This window comes from Cavia porcellus, unplaced genomic scaffold, assembly GCF_034190915.1.
Source record: "Cavia porcellus strain 051 isolate PalLab524CR breed Dunkin Hartley unplaced genomic scaffold, mCavPor4.1 scaffold_4, whole genome shotgun sequence".
Lineage (NCBI taxonomy): Eukaryota > Metazoa > Chordata > Mammalia > Rodentia > Caviidae > Cavia > Cavia porcellus.
Window position 1 is genome coordinate 113041210 of NW_026947487.1, and position 13555 is coordinate 113054764.

Below are 13555 nucleotides of genomic sequence, written 5' to 3' on the forward strand. Positions count from 1 at the left end.
TCCTCTCAGACCACGCCTAAAGGAGCCTCTTTTTGTAAACCTCACTTTCTTCATGGTCAGAGTTGTTTCCATGCCCAAATTACTGTGATGATTGAGGAAATGATTTTATATGTAACATTCATAGCCAGTGACATTGAAGATACTCAACAGATGGCATTTGTGGTTATTTTTATCTTTCTTTTACTAATTATTCTTCTTACATTTACAAATTGGGATCTGCCAGAGTCGCTTATATGTGAAAACTGAGCATGACCCATGGAACCACTTTTTTAAAATCATGAAATAACCATTTTGGGTTTAAACTAGTAAAGCTCTTTCAACCCAGATTCATGTGGATCAGTGAAAGTGGGTGTACCGCCAAAAGTTGAAACAAAGTCCTACCTGGGTCATCTCTTATTAATAAAAAAAAAAAAAAAAATGGCTTATGATGAGAGATGCAGCTAGCTCACCTTGGAAATGAGGCAGATTCTGGTACTGTCACCTGCGTCCCTCTGTGTACAGTTGCTGTATCCTCTTTTTCTGCCTGGCTTCTTTTGCCTCTGCTGGATTCATCCATTCTCTGCCCTCATCATTTTGACTTGAACATGCTCCTTTTTGCTCACAATAGTGTAGTTCCTTCCAGTCTCACAGTGTCTTTGCATCCATCAACCTTCCTTGCAACAACAGGCGTAGCAATTCTTGCATGCAAGATGCATATTAATGGGGGTCATTTTTTCCTCTGGCAACTTGCAAATCAAAGTTTTGAACTGATGGCCCTGAGATCATCAGAGCCACATCTATTGAGGTGTATGATTGGAGCAGGGAGCAGTACGAGGACCACCTGCGTAGGTTGCCTTAGACCATGAGCATTTTCCTTAGACATGATATGGGTGGGCAGGGATAATTAGTTTGGGTTTTGTGATTAGGGCCAACTGAATTAGAGTGAAAGCTGTACAATGCTGAGTCAGGTCAAGCCCAGAATTCCTTTCCTGTCCATCCATGTGCAGTTGTCTTGAATTACTACAGGATCTCACTGGGAAGCACGCATACCCGCTGGAGCAAGCTGCTCTTCATGATGGTAATACCGTGTAGCGAAGAAGTCACTTGGCTCTCAGGGTCCTAATAGCCAAGAAGGGCCCATCCTGAGTCGTTGATGTCTAGGGGCTGGGGGACCAGTTACCTTTCTCCAGGTAACTGGTTCCAACTGTAACTACAAGGGGGGTGCATTATATTGAATTACAGAGCTTCCATGACTGTCACCCAACTGAGCTTTTCTTTGTTTCCAATTATACATCAGTTATATCTTCAACAGCGAGTCAGGAAATTAACTGGTAATTCACTCCTCTTGTAGTTGGATCCTGGAAATGCTCACAATATGTATCAGAAACCTGGGGACACGTATTATCTTACACGAGTGTCTGTGAAAGTGCACGAGGGAACTTACTTGGGAATGTTCCCATTTTGATTTTTTTCTGGGGTGTCCCTTGGCCACAGTACGTAGAGTTTTTCTCTTCAGTACTCACTGTAACATGGTCTACCCCTTGAGACACTGCCATTTAGCTTGGTAGTGTCTCCCCTTCCCCTTGCAATGTGATGTCTAGTCAGTTTCCATTCTGATTTTATGATCTGAGAGGGATGGGAAAGATCTATGAGGTCATCTTGTCTGTGCTTGGCCAGGGTAGGATTGATCCCTAATGCAGTCAGGTGTAGTCAGGTATTTGGTCCGGCCTCAGCTCAAATGACTCATGTGATGAGGCCCCAGGATGCCCCTGCCTCCCCTTGGGAAGCTATTCTGTGACCTAATATGACTCTCACTGTGTGATTTTTTGTACACATCTAATATTCAGAGTCCAACACAATATGCCTATAAAGAACTAAGTCTGTTAAAGGCAGTTGTTCACCTAGAAATGTTCTGATAATAGTCACCTCTGTTATAAATCTTGGCCCAGTGTAAGAGGTAAGTGCAGAATGCAACTGGACCAAGGGACTACTTATTCTAAAATGCAGGAAGAGCCCCCAAAATGAGAATTAATGCTGAAAATCCACTCAGTCTGCCAGCAGTGTATGCACACAGCAACTGTTCTGTGTATAATATTTCACATAGCAATATGTGTTTTGCTTATGTGGTGCTAAATGCAAAAGCAGAAGCTTCTGCTATTGAATGTACCGCACAGAATTCATATCCTCCTCCTTTGAATTACTGTGACAATTGCCCTCATTCTGCTCACCAAGGAATGAGACCCTGGCCAGTGTCTTTCTTCCACTGGGGCCTTTCAGTGGCCTCGGTCACTGTGGAAAGCTCAGTGCGAGGCTGATGACTGCTGCACGGAAGCTGAGGGGGGACAGTGGAGAGGAGGGAGAGGAGGATGAGACAAAGGGGAGAGAAGCGGGGGCATGGAGTGCAGTATGGGGAACAGGAGAAGGAAAAGAAGAATTGGCATAGAGATGTCCATAAAGCAAAGGGAACACAGAAAGGGGGAGATGAAAGGAAGCAATAGTGAATGAGCCAGAAGGAAGAAAGAAGTCATCATTTTGGGATCTATAGGCTAGGGAAGGACATTCATTTCATCAGTGCCAAGTGAGCCCTGGAAGTGTTATCCTCTAGATCCTTCCTTCGCTATAAGTATCTCGTTGCCAAAGTGTGGCTCATCCACCAGCAACATCAGAAGCATCACCTGGGAATTTGTTAGAAATGTGTATTCCCTGTCCCTACCCCAGATTGCTTGGACCAGAGATACCAGGGAGGAGAAACAGCCATGTGTGTCTGTGCCAAGTCCAGGACCGCTGTTCTGTGTCATGCTTTTAGGAATCAGACTGTTTTTAGGAGGCATTTATATATATATCTACCCCACATGCCTTCTAGCTGTCTGTCTAACAGAGACAGAAGTCTGCTTGTAGAAACCCCCTTGTTTGGCCTGGAAACAAGCTTCTGTCCTGAAACTTACCCAGAAGGCAAAGTTCTTTCTTCTTTCCTTCTTTTCTTTCTTTCCTTCTTTCTCTTTCTTTCTTTCTTTCTTTCTTTCTTTCTTCCTTTCTTTTCTTCTTTTCTTTCTTTCCTTTCTCTTTCTTTCTTTCTTTCTTTCTTTCTTTCTTTCTTTCTCTCTCTCTCTCTCTCTCTCTCTCTTTCTTTCCTTCCTTCCTTCCTTCCTTCCTTCCTTCCTTCCTTCCTTCCTTCCTTCTCTTGACTGTGCCTGGCACCATGTGCTAACACACAGATCCTGCATCTGAGCAGCCAGAGCCTGAGCCTTGCAAGTTAAGCAGAAGATCAGGATATGCATCTCACTTTTCCTTATTTTCCCCAGTTGACACATCATGGCAGACGAGAGAGCAGGGATCATTAAGGAGTTTATTCTCGTCTTTATTTTATCATTTAAAACACATTTTTCCAATGAGAGCAGTGATGACATAAAAGGTTATGCACTGACTAAATACCAGAATCATCGCTGTTTCTTTTTCCCTCCTGTGCGTACCCTTCTCTTGTCCCCACTGCAGTGTAACAGCAAATCCAAGTTACCTGTAGTGGACATAGGAACTCGGATGTTCTCGATGTTTCTGTAGCACAATTGCAATTTACAATTTAAATTCTCAAATATCCTCAAATCATTTTTAAGTGAAAGGCTTGTACTATCAAAAGGGGAAGAATTGAAAGTGTAAAAGGCCTCATTATTTTCACCATGGGCTATAGTTGTTTAAGATTTTTTTCGTATTGCTTTCTGATACATATTTATCACAGTTAAGTGAGCAATCATTCGGAGACAGATACCCCTTTATGATGTTGCTTCTCAGGGCATCCTGATTGTGACTCTGCCTTGCCGTTTATATTTTATCAGAATATATAGATACATACTTTATGAGGTTAGGTAATGAAGAGAGAAAGACCCCAATAAATGTATTTGCTAAGAGTAATGGTTAGCTAAGCCCGACAAGTCAGACCGTGCGGCCTCTATTCCACAATACAAAGCAAGCAGCCCACAGCTCAATTAGACTTAACTTGCTTCATTTTTAGGCATTATGTTATTCTAAATTAACACTATATTTCATATTCTTCAGGTCTGACTATTAACCGGATTTTGGAACCTTCAGGGTTTATTATTTAGTAGTCCCTGAAGCTCTCAAGTAGGCATTTTTAAATCCATGCATTAGAACAGATTAAAAATTAGCTAGAGAGGCATGTTACACAGCCTACTCCCTTTCCTTTGCTAATTGTGCTGCAAGTGAAAAAGAAAATGTAAGTGGGCTCAAATCTGGGTGGTGCAGGTGAATCTGCCACCTAGCAGGTCATTGCTGCTCATCACCCCGGATGTAGGGGTTATTTAAATTAAGAAAGAATTTTAAAATCTCTGTAGAATGTCACAATGCCACCACTTAAGCATAGCAACTAGAACTGTTTTTGTTGTTGTTGTTGTTGTTGTTTTTAACCTTTGGAAGTTTTCCTCCACAGATGCATTTTCAATGTAAACTGGAAAGAAATGTGAGGCGCCACAGATAAAAGTGATAACATATACAAATGTTTTCAAACTCTTGGCTAATTAAGCCCTGGAAAGCACACTTTTATGTTTTGTTGCCTCATCTGTAACCTTGCCTGTTAATCAGAAACAGGAAGATTTTTCCAAAACTCTTAATTCACAAAGATCATTCAGAATGAGTCATTGTATCAGTTGCTTCTTTCTTTCTTTTTTAAAAGGCAGATTCTTAACAAATCTGACTTTTCTGGGTCCCCATGCACCCCTACTCTGTTCTATCACTTCTGCCTCTCTGGCATCTAAAATTGCCACATGCCGAGAAGGAAGGACTCCATCGTCATTACACAAGCTTTGAAGCACTCAGGCATGCCCTCCTCAGGGAGTCCACTGTCCTGTTTGTCCTGTTCCTATCCCGTGTCCCTTTCCTGGCTCACGCTATTTCTGAACCAGACGTGACTGTGCCCTCAGAGGATGTGTGACAGTATCTGGAGACGTACTGGTTGTCAGGACGTAGAGAAGTGGCAAGGAAATGGGGGTGCCACTGGCATCTGTGTGGGTGGAGGCCAGCATGCCCCTCCACCCCAGCCAGCATCACCCGTCCTGAACATCAGCAGTGACCCTGCAGAGAAGTCCTGTTAGTTACATCTGACTACTTCATGTTTACCGAACTGTGCTTGGTGTGTGCTGTGCCATGCTTGCCTAGCATTTCCTCTGCTAATTCCTGCTTGTGCTGCCCAAATACTCCAAAGCCCTTGTGTCTCCTTGACACACCTTTGCTGCATCCCAAAGCATCCTGAGAAACTTCACCCTCCCTCCTCGCTCCTCCCCCACCAGACTCTCCTAGGCCATACCAGTTAGGCTTTTTGGAGCCCTGTCCTCAGCTGGACCTTGCCCTTACCCTTGCCCTTGGTCCTTTCGGGGTCTTTGGAGTCCAGCCTTAGTGAGAGCCTTCCTAAGTCAGTTTGGAAAGAAACCCATCCTGGACATCTGACTGCTCTGGCCTGCCTTCAGCAAGCATCTTGTGAAATGGGCAAAGCCGGAACACCCGTATCCTGGGTGTCTCTTCCTAGTGATATTCCACCCACCGACCTTGGCCCCCAGTTCTGCTGCTTGCCTCTACTGCCCTAGCTGTGTTCACTGCATTCAGAGTTGAGCTCTGTGTCTCTTCCCTATTGCAGTAATCCTGGTTGACATATTCCTCACCATTTTAACAAATGAGAATCATTTTTTGTCTTATAACACTGTCCACTACTTGGCAAGTCTTTTAGGGCCAGCATCCCGTATGCTCTGGGGCCAGATACAGAATGTGTGCAGTTCTCACATCAGGAATGCGTGTGGAATGATGGTAGGAAGCACTGAGTAGAAATCAGACGTTAACATCAGTATCCTCATTGCCCCCAGCTCAAAAGGACACTCCTGACCTGGTCCTTCATCTTTTCCTTCCATCTAGGCATTTTCTAGCGATAGCCTGGATGCGTGTATAAATAAACTTCTGCCTTTAAGACCCTGAATTATTCAGGTGCTGCCTGATTCAGTATAAACAGGTACCACAGGTCCAGCATTGCAAGAGCGCCCATCAGCTCTGCAGGGTGAAAGGATGCATTCTTTTACTGCTACACTGGTACTTGGGGGCTTTTACATATCACAGGTGGCCAAAGCCGTTGTGTTCAGGCTTCTGTGGGCATCACCTGTTGTGCGTATGAGCAAGCACTGACCTGTATGTCCAACACCATTCCTCCAGCCCTTTGGATATCCCCGCTGGGCAGGCACACCTGCTGTGTCCTCACTAACGGGTTCTGACTTCATTAAAAGTACTGCTGACTGCATTTTGAAACTGAGTGCTTTGAATACAAGTCTTTATTGCTTCAGAACTTTATAAAAACAAAAGCACTGTATTTCCCTCAGCGTTTGGGCAGTTGGGGAATAAATGTGCACCCTGACCCAGAATTCTGGCTGTGCTACTCTAGTTTGTGATTCCAGATTTTAGAGTGCCTGGTAGCGGAAGGAAAGCCTGGCTCTGGATCCTTTCTGCCTGCAGAATTCTTTCCTTTGAAAAGGATTGCAGTCACTCAAACTGTGTTCACACAATGGCTTTATCACATGACAGAGACCAGAAAGACTACAACCCTTCCCAAGGCCCAGCGCCGCCTTCAGAGCACCATCTCCTGGAACCCTCGCAGCACCTGGGAGACCCAGTTGTGCTTAGCTCTCAGCCTACAGATGAGGAGACCCATGTGTCCGGAAGAGTGTGGTGTGAACTTGAACTTTGGACTATCTGACCTCCGCTCTTTCACATGGTCCATGATTCTCATTCAAAATAATAAATGGAGAAGAAGCAGCAATTTTTGTCTGCCAAGAATGTTTTGAGTATGTGAAAGATTTTCTTAAAGTGCTTGAGAAAGCTTAGCTAGTCCCAATGCTGCGGTCCTCACTGAAGTACACATTGCCTTTAAGGAGATTTGTTTACATCAATTCCTTTGTTTACCAGAAAGCATAGTACAGAGCTGCTCAGGCAAAGGGGATTGCACCTGGCTGACATCTGTTCACTAACAGTGCCTGCCTTCGGGCTCCAAGACATGTAGGGAACTCTTCCGGGAACACCTGTAGGTTTATAGCAGTTCCTGTCTTTCTTCAAGGGCCATATGCATGAATTTTACCTCCCCCCCCCCCCCCGCGCGTGTGCATAAAGCTTGCAGTTGGAAAGCTGTAAGTTAAAGAGCTCAAATTGCCTGTGAGTTCCCATGAATATGTTACTTATGTCTTCTGTGAAATGCTGGGAAGATCATTTTAACTTTGTGCTTCTTTTTTATCTTATTTTTCGATTGATTGATTTTTGACACTGTCTGGCTATGTAGTCCATGACTGCCCTTAAATTCACTGACTAGCCCTGATGGCCTTCTAAGGCAGTATCCTCCTGCTTCAGCCTTCAGCAGTCTAAAAGGCAGAAATTATAGGCATGCCACTTCTCTCCCACCCAGCACTCAACGCTTTAACTTCCTGCTACTTAAACTGGTGTATGGATATTCCTACTCTTCCCATCCCCTGTTTTCCCTGAAGTTCCCAGGACAGTTATTGAGAAATCACAGTAAACCGAAGCAGATTTTTCTAAAGAGTCAACCTTTTTTTCCTGACAAGATGGGTTGTTTATAGTAAAACCAACACACATTTTGGGTACAGGGTGTCCTCTGCATGGTGTTTTAGAGAGAGAAGATGAGTCTTTCAGTGCCTTTCTCCCGTGGAGAAGCCTTTATTAGAAGGGATGTATCCACAGGAGGCTGTGAGAGGCCAGCACTTGGACGTCGTATTGCTCATTTTTATTTGACATCTCAAGCTTGTCAGCGCCCTTCTAGGCTGCCCTCCTCTGAAGGTTCCACAAGTTACCTGTAAACACACAGTCCTTTGTTGCAGATGGTATGTGTGTTAAAGGCAATTATTTACTCCAACTCAGATGTTGACTGCCTTTCAGATTTTGTGGCTGAGCACTGTTAACCATCCAAAGAGCATGCTCCCTGCCCCCCTGCACCCCTCCTTGTACCTCAGGGATCTACCTCTATATTCCTGTTAATTTTCCGTTTGTTTCCTTTACCTCTCCTAAGAGTCACTGCAAAACTACGCTCCCCTCCCCATCTGCTTCACTTGCTCATGGTTTAGCCCCATTTTTCAGATTCTTTCTCCCCAAGTGATCTCTAACTGGGCTGACACCTCCACCGTGATATTAATGGTCATCTTGGTTTTCAGTGTTCCCAGACCCAAATCCGTTTAGAGAAGTATCCCAGGTGCTGTTCTAGGGCAGTGGGGACCTGGTGCTTCCCGGGGGACCTTTGGCACTGTGACAGACATTTTTGGTTGTTACCAAAAGGACAGTGCAGGGGCTGGAACACTGTCATTGGTGTCAGTGGGTGGAGCGCAGTGATGCTGGTACATGAACCACCGTGCACACAGCAGCCCCATAACAGAGGCTTATCCAGCCCCAAATGGCACAGCACCTCCACTGCTAAATTCTCATGTGGAAGAGCTTATTTCATTCTTCTCTTCGCCCCTCAAATTATTCCTCAGCCTGTGAGCACCTTTTCTTTCCACTCAAAAGGTGTGGTTTTTAAGACACTCAAAGTTAAATCCTTCCATGTTGCAAGCAGTCATCAGACTCCGTGATCTGCAGCTGTCCTGTTCCCAGCTGACTGGGAGCGACCCCACATGAAAACATCCAGCTTTACAGGCAATTTAAAAGGAGAAGGTCGTGCGGCAGGGCTGGCAGCCAAGGCCTGAGCGCGCTGTCCCGTGCTCACGCTGGGACCACTCTTCTGTGCTTCCTCCTCCTCACACGGTGCCCTTCACTCTGTCAAGCCAGAAGCAGCCTTCACACAGAAATGTTAGACAACACGTCAGTCTTGCTTTTCGTTGCATTGCTCCCAAATCTATTTGAAATTCGGTGCAAAGCCATAAATTCCACTTTGCTCCTGGTAGCAGCCTGCATGGTGTATATATTGAGCATTAGAAAAACAGTAAATCCAGCCCATTTATTCACATTAACCGGCAAAGGCATCCTGCGTGGCCACGCAAGTGCTGGAAATTACTGACACGGCCTTCTAGACCATGAAAAGAAGGAAGCATATGGCAGAATTCATATGTGAACAGATTGCTTTTTCTCATAAGAATGCTTTATTAGAATATCAACTATTCTAGCTTACTGAAGGGACTCTTCGTGGTCTTGATTTAAGCTTCGAATCACCCCACCACACTTCTGCCTGCGCTCTGCCTGTCTCTGCACCCCGACTCCTTGCTGTTTCTAAATGGCCTACTTAAACCTTGAGGTGGGTCCTCCGGCTTCCTATAAATTAATAACACATCTATGAATATGTCCAGGACAATCTTAGAAGCCCCAGTCGGTTCCAATATGAAGACCATAAAGACAAGGAGTAGATAAAGCGAACTCCTGCTTTCAAACACTCTCCCAAAATGAAGCAAGATATTATTAATCTAGACTGCCTGCTACTTTCATTTACCGTGTTGCTGCTCACGGGATTACGGACACAAAGGCTTCGTAAGTTGCAAGTGAAATATGAATATTTGTTGTCAAACTGCCATTAAGCTTTGAAAGTCCTGCTAGCATCAGTTCCACGGTGCTATTATATTATGGTAGTATTTATACACACAGGCATTCACCTGTTCTAGGCTTGGCAAACAGAGCTTCCTCCCTTCTCCCATTCCCTTTTAATTCTCTGTGTCCTTCCTGGTTTAACAAGCAGAAAACAGGAAATCAGACAGCCAGTGACAGAGTTTCAGTCATCGTTCTGTGTCTGCTGCATCTCTGTGCTTTGATGAGGGGCGCGCGGATAGCCTTGTACTGGAACACAGTCGCCCACCTTTCACGATAGAGGGTAGGTCATGGGGTGTTTAGCTGACTTCATCAGATAGTAGCATCCAGGTCCCACCTGTGAGGCATCGGCCTGCCAGCAGGATTCAGGGGGCTGGATCAGAGGCGGCAGAGGTGAGCTGGAAAGGCGGGCTTTGTGGAAAGCAGCCAAGATCACAGTGGGAAAGCACACAATGTTTTCCAAGTCAGAAGGGCCCTGCATACATAGGCCAAAGTCATGAGGGACCAGGTCAGTGCCCAAGCAAACCAAGAGCCAAGAGCCTGACCGAAACAACACATTGTAACACAACACAACACAGCGCCACCAGTCACTGATCAGATGTCTAATATTTTAGGTCCCACCAGCGTACATCAGGTACACAAGGGGAGGTCAGGTGTGGTCCTTAACGGGGCTGCACTGAGTTGGACCAGTGGTTCTCTAAGTGAGGTCCCCAGATCATCACCTGGGAATTTGTTAAGAAATCCAGGTTCTGACCTGTCTGCCTGGCTTCCCTGGTGAAATCTCTTTGACTTTAGCCTGCAGTCTGAGCCAGGAAGCCCTCTTGAATTCCCATGCAAGGTGAAATGTGGGATGCCACAGGAGAGGCAGGGGACGTACCAGAGAGAAGCGAGGGGTGGGAATCAGGAATGCGGGGTCCAGAGGCAACTTTCTAGACAGAGAGAGCTGATCGTGCCTGTTGTTCCCACCTCACAGGGCTTTTCTGGAAATGCTGCTGGTCACAGTGGCAAGGACTGAGACCTGTGCTATCCTTGCCATGTCTGGCCCAGTGTGCTAGGCAGTGTCAGACAGCAGCCCAGGCGGTAGGCACTCCTACATCTTCAGCTTAGCGTTGCAGAACCTAGCAAGAAAGATTAGCGATTTGAGGAAAATCATGCTTGTAGGCAGGAACCTCTCTGGGTCTCTCTCCTCTCAAAGCTCACATTCAGTACCCAACTGCTACTCTTCACTAAGTCAAGAGAAAGGGTGTGTTTGCAAGGTCTGCATGCTGTATAAATCCTCTGCAGGTGATAAGGCAGCTCTTCTTTTGGCACTGTGTGCGCGTGTGTGTGTGTGTGTGTGTGTGTGTGTGTGTGTGTGTGTGTTCACGAGTTTGATTTCCTCCTACAGCTGTATCTTTCCCTGAGGTTTCTGTAGCAGGAGATTCCTTGGCCCAGCATGGCCCTTTATCAAAAGGGTTCACAGTCTAAACTGGGTCAAGTCAAGGGGTTTGGGTGTGTCTCTAGGCTCTGCTGATGGTAAAACGTTAGACTGGTTTACAGCCCTTTCACTTAGGGGTATTATCGACCCCCTAAACATGCAGTGGAAGGAGATGAGAGATAGAGATTGTTAACGGGATTTTTATAAAATGTTTTCCTGCCTTTGTGAATGGGGAGAAGAGCATGTCAAGAGGTTTAGCCTGGCTTTAAAAATTAAAATTCATTTTATTCACATTACAAATTTTCAAATCCTACCTCTACTTTAAGCTTTTAAGTCCAACTTACAGTGCTTATTCTGTTTACAAACCTGACAAATTTTTGCAGTCATTTTTGAGGAGTTTAAGAATGCTTCATCTCATTTGTGAATGTAGGTAAAGGCCATTAAAATATTAAGCTACAGTTATGAATTTAGTAGTTTGATTTTTTTTTTTTGGCCTAAGGACTTTTATTAACAAACTTCCCAAGAATGTACTTATATATATCTTATAAATGTGATTAAACTTAAGCTTTCTTACTCTTGACAGTTTTATAAATGCCGTAGTATTTCAGCCACAGTTTTAAGTGATTACCATTTATACATTTAAAGTAGAAACTCTTAGGCTACGTGTCTTTAGAATACGGGTTCACAAACTTTTTCTGTCCAGTGGCAGATAATACACATTTCCAGCTTTGTAGTTCAGATGGCCACAGCTATTCAATTTTACATTTTTATAAAAGTACTCATCCAGTACACAAATGAGTAGGTCATCAGCTATGTTTCAATAAAGCTTTATTTTCAAAAACAAGTAGAGGGCCCAGATACCCACACCAGCCAACCTCTGCTTCAGAAGGCCGGACTCAAACATTACAAGTCCCAGGCCTGGGAATGTGGTTCAGTGATAGAGCCCTTGTCTAGCATGTGTTCAATCTGTGAGCTTGATCAAAGCCCTGAGGTTTGGGGAAGTTCATGATATATATCTATGGGAAAACACGATTACACATCAGCAGCATTTTTCCGCTTTGAACAATATCTTTATGTTTAATTTTAGTGTAAAAAGTTGAATTTTATGTTTAGTTTAAATACAGACTTCCTGGGTTTAGACCTAGGCTGTGCCGTATCTAGCTCTGTGGCCTTGGGCAAATAACAAATACTGGGCACTTTTTCTCCTCGTCTTTCAGAAGACAAGGAGTGCTTATCTTGCAGGCTAGTTGCACGAGTGACACATCTTACTATATGCAGGTCTTCCTCCATTTCAGCAGTGACTCTGCACCCAGGAAACAGTTACGTGGCAGACAGTGCCACGGATACTTTGACGTGTAATTTAGTCCGGCCTCCTCAGCACTGTTTCCTAACAACCTGGGAGGGTTCCGGCTGAGTGGGAACTTGTCTCCCACTGATATCTGGACTTTTTGTTGTCTCACTGATGGTGGCAAGTTTGAGACCAGGCTGGGACACTTAGTGAGACCCTGAATCAGAATGAATCAAGGGGCGAGAACGTGGCTCACTGGCAGAGTGCTCACCTACCACATGCAAGACAGTCCAGGGACTGCAGCAACAACAACGGAAAGAAGGAAGAGGAGGAAGAAGAAGGAGAAGGAGAAAAAAGAGGAGAAGGAAAGAAGAAGGATAGCATGCACCTGGAAGACACCATATCATCATTCTGTTCCACAGCAGTTCCTCCCTGGGCTGCTGCTTCGGACCCGTGTGCTGGCTCTCTGTGGCACTTCTGAGCCTGCAGTGGCCCAGCCGCATCTGCCCTGTGGTCACCCTGACCATGGTCTCAAGAAGTAACTGGAGAGGCAGCCATTGCTAGCGAGCTGCTTGTACACAACCAGCACTTAATGAGTATTTATTGAGCGATTGCCACCTAATGAAAGCAAGTAAACAACCCAACACCCAAAGGATTGAAGTTTATTGAAAATCGACGCAGATGACTGTTGAAAAGAATCCCAAAAGGCGGAGGGCAAGGACTTGGTATTTATTAAGGGTCCTCGGTGGATGCCTTAGGCAGAGGGATAGTGTCCTAGAAGGACCACTGTCTGCAGCCTGCTGCCTGGGTTTGAATTCAGGGTTTGCCAGGTGTAGCTCTATGGCTTTGGGCAAGTCACTCAACTTTTCTGTGCAGAGTCTCTTCAACCCTAAAGGCGTGTGGGCGGTGGTACATTCTTGTAATCCTAACACCTTAGGAAGCTACGGCAGAGGGCTGCAAGTTTAAACTCAGCCTGAGCAATTTAGCAATTTAGGGAAACCATGTCGTTAAAAGCAGGTGGGGGAGATCGAAGATGTAGCTCAGTGTGAAGGCCCTAGATTCAATCCCCACATCTGCAATCAATTGATAAGTTAATTAAAGGAACAATGATGGTAGCACCCCTCTCCCAGGTGTCTGTGAGAGGGAAGTGTGTAATGTGTGCAGCACTTACAGCAGGGTCTGAAGGGAGTGAGAGCCAGGTAGGGGCTTGGGATGATTGTCTAGCTTTTTTTATTTTTGAAACAGGATCTTACTACATAGTGCAGACTGGCCTTGAACTCACTATGTACCCTTGAACTCTCAGCAGTCCTCCT

At 45.1% G+C, this 13555-nt stretch overlaps 1 protein-coding gene across 2 annotated transcripts in view; it reads left to right on the forward strand.

Moving 5' to 3' along the window:
* The window catches only part of Wwox (WW domain containing oxidoreductase), an 895605-nt gene that overhangs the window by 468562 nt on the left and 413488 nt on the right, over positions 1-13555 (forward strand). The window lies entirely within an intron of this gene.